This window comes from Rhagoletis zephyria, unplaced genomic scaffold (genome assembly GCF_001687245.7).
Source record: "Rhagoletis zephyria isolate East Lansing unplaced genomic scaffold, Rhagoletis_zephyria_1.1 Rzeph_scaffold_01375, whole genome shotgun sequence".
Taxonomy (NCBI): Eukaryota; Metazoa; Arthropoda; class Insecta; order Diptera; family Tephritidae; genus Rhagoletis; species Rhagoletis zephyria.
In genome coordinates, this window is record NW_016158459.1 from 11,540 (window position 1) to 14,822 (window position 3,283).

The 3,283-nt window shown below is 35.5% G+C and overlaps 1 long non-coding RNA gene across 1 annotated transcript; it reads left to right on the plus strand.

Moving 5' to 3' along the window:
* Window positions 1-384: 384 nt before the first annotated feature.
* On the plus strand, window positions 385-1,593 carry LOC108363785 (uncharacterized). The gene is made up of 4 exons (XR_001847660.1): window positions 385-468; window positions 713-814; window positions 873-1,020; window positions 1,081-1,593. It is a non-coding gene; the product is annotated as an uncharacterized LOC108363785 (long non-coding RNA).
* Window positions 1,594-3,283: the final 1,690 nt, after the last annotated feature.

Genomic DNA, 3,283 nt, shown 5'->3' on the forward strand with positions numbered 1-3,283 from the left:
CAGAAATTTAGTACGCTTTCTACTACGGTTTTCTAAAGTTTTTTGTGAAAAAAGAGCACAAGGCAACCCAGGTTTGCAACAGAAATATATGCCCGTTCCATTATTTCTTGAGGAAAGAGTGAGGCAACAGGCTGTGAGGTATAAAAAATGTCAAAATTCCTTGGACACACACGCGAAATAATGGCAATTTTTTCTTGACCGTTTTCTTGAGAGCTGGATACTAAGCTTTTATATGCAAATAAATTAAAAAAAGTCGAGAGTCGAAAGTGAAAAGTCGACTTCAGTCGACTTCCATAAACTGAAAGTCGATCACTAAAATTCGACTTTCAGGATTAAAAAGTCGATTTTGGTCGAAAGTCGAAGTCGACTTTGCCATCCCTATTTCCCTCATCTTCGAGCTCTCTATTGGAGAACATTACACTTGCTATTTATTATATTTACTTTACAAAATACTTCTGCACAAAAAATGTACTTTATAAATTGAAATTACAAATGTTTGATTTTATGCATAAGTATTCCAAGTCCTGAGGATGGGTTAAATTATGTCTTTTTCATGAAAATGTTAGGTTTTCTTACAAGTTATGAGATGTATATGTAAAAAAAGAAAATTGGTTACATTTGAATACATTTTTGGCTTGGTCAGGGATACATTTTCTTGAGACGGCGCGGCAACACTGGTTTCAGATCTTTAATTAACATTGTTGTTTTTCAGTCATTGGTTGCATTGATGGCACACATATCAGATTGCAAAAACTTTCAGCGGATGGGCATATGTACTTCAACCGGAAAGGGTACCATTATCAATGCTATGATCGTAAGTTGCTTTTGGAGTGCTCAAATAAATCCGGTATTTATTCTTATGTTTTTATAAGATTTACGATCACACATGCAAAATTTTGGCGATCAACTGCCAATATGATGGTGCGACACATGATTCCTTCGTTTGAAAACACTCGGACCAAAGAAGGGTTTTGCAAGAACGATTTGAGCTTAACAGGCAAGAAAATGCCTGGCTATTAGGTACTTTTGTAAATCTTCAGTAGTTTTATATGGTTATAATGAGTAATTGAACTTCAACAGGTGATTCCGGCTACCCACATGAGCCGTCGTGTATGACCCCATACAGAAACCCTCCAAATGGTTCAAGCAAAAGCGTTTTCAACGACATTCACTCTAAGGCAAGGAGTATAATCGAAAGAACGATAGGTATTTTAAGAGGCCGCTGGAGAATTTTGGGGTACGACAAGAGAGGAAGATACCATCCCGTAAAAGTGGCGAGACAGCTTTACACAACATTTGCTTGAAATTTAATATAAAATACGATCCTCCTAATAATGAGTCCGATGAAATCCGCAGTTGTGGCATTTAAATCAAATTAACTCACTACAATTGGTCAAACCATAAGAGACCAAATAAGACATTCACTTTCAAATGTTACTTAAATATTTTCGTATAAAAGTATCCTAAAATAATATTTTTAATGCATATGTGAAATATAACTGACGTGAAATGAAAACCCGTAATGCCCTATGTAAAAATAAATAAAGAATTTTTAATTTTTTGTTATTAAATATTATTTTTTAATTTAACTAATGAAATTTTGTGAATTGGCAAGTGTAAAAAAAATTAACACTACAGTTCATAATAAAATACGTAATTCATTTAAAAGCATTAATAATAGTTCATTAAAACAAAAAATATTTCAGGTACATGTAAAAAAAATAAAAAGTTTATTAAATATTTCTTATACCTAATTTATAAATTTCATATTATGTTTTGCTTTTCATTTAAACTAATGGCTAATGTTTCTAGCTCTAATCGCTTTATTTCGAGCTCTATTTCTCGCGATGATTGTTGCATGCGAATGCTGGGACACTTTTGTTGCCTTCAACACAAGCCTCCAGTCCGGCGGCCTCAATTATTAGCTCCTCAGTGGCAGTAATGGCCTTCTCGCTATAGGGTCCTCCTCCATTCGGTGTTTAGATGCCTTATTGTATGAGAGATTTTTCTTCGCCTAGTATTTTTGATCCGAAAAAACCTGTAAGCAATTGCAAATTTCAAAACCTCCCTCAAATTTAATTTAATGCGAAATTTAAATAAAAACCTTCCTCCTCATCTTGGGATCTTTAACTGGGGGCCGACAGAATTTAGACGCCTAGAAAGTTCCTCCCATAGTCTATCTGAGGTATCTAGGTATCCCTTGCGCGGAGTTGGGAAAGTTATTTTTGGCCAAGTTGGGGTGCTCGGCCATAAACTCCGTCATTTTATCTTTTTGTGCAGGATTTAGTTTAGTAAAATTTGTCCTATAATAATAAAAGTGGTTAAAAACTTTATTTATACACATTTTTTAACAATATACTTGCATTTTTGTTTAAATTCGTTCCCACTCGATTGATGGTTTGTGCTCGAAAGACATTTCGAACGAACGAGTACGCTCGTCACTCGTTACCGTATTTCATCATACCGAATCACGATATAAGCAATTTTTTCACGTATGACATGCTCCGAAAGGTGTGTTTTTACGTTTACTCGTCACGTCGTCACGATATCGTATGTTACGATTCAAGCCCTGGCTTCAGTAGGCATTTCCAGTTGACATCAGTCGGCACCGAAGAGAAGCAATATTTCCAACTTGTTCACGCAATTCGCTGTCAAATTGAGAAGAAACTTTATATTGACGTGTCAACAGCCAAAAGACCTTTCTGTCTCATTTCGGAAATCAGTTTCAGAAATAAAAGTTGCAAGAGGTGACTGCAATTGAAGGCGGAAATCGAATTCGAAAATATATTTCAAGTTACTCGTGCTGCGCTAACAATTTTTATTTCTGCTGTAATAGGCTAACCTAATATTCGCGGCTTGTTTTTTTGCGTCACCCGAAATTGGCTTGCGTGCGTTTGCTTTTGATTTCATTGAGCGAAACGTCAGATCAAAATGTCACGCAGAACAAAAATTGGAATTGAGTTAAAGGGAAAGTACATAACGTATATTGCGGCGCCGTCACCGTCACCGGCAGTTGTCAAAAAAGTTGAAACGATTTTTGTGTGAAGTAAGTTACATGTACAAAGCTGATGGAGTCGGTGGCGCACAAACTAGCTCAACTTTCAACTTTGCTTATGCATTTGCGTCAAGTGACAACTATTCTGTGTTTTGTTTACATGTTTGAACGTAACATTTTCCAGTTTGTGAAAAGATTTAGATTTATAGAAAAACGAACTTTAAAAAATGATGGAGGAATACCTAATAGAAGAAGTGCAAAACTAAAACGCAAATTTTGCAAAGATTA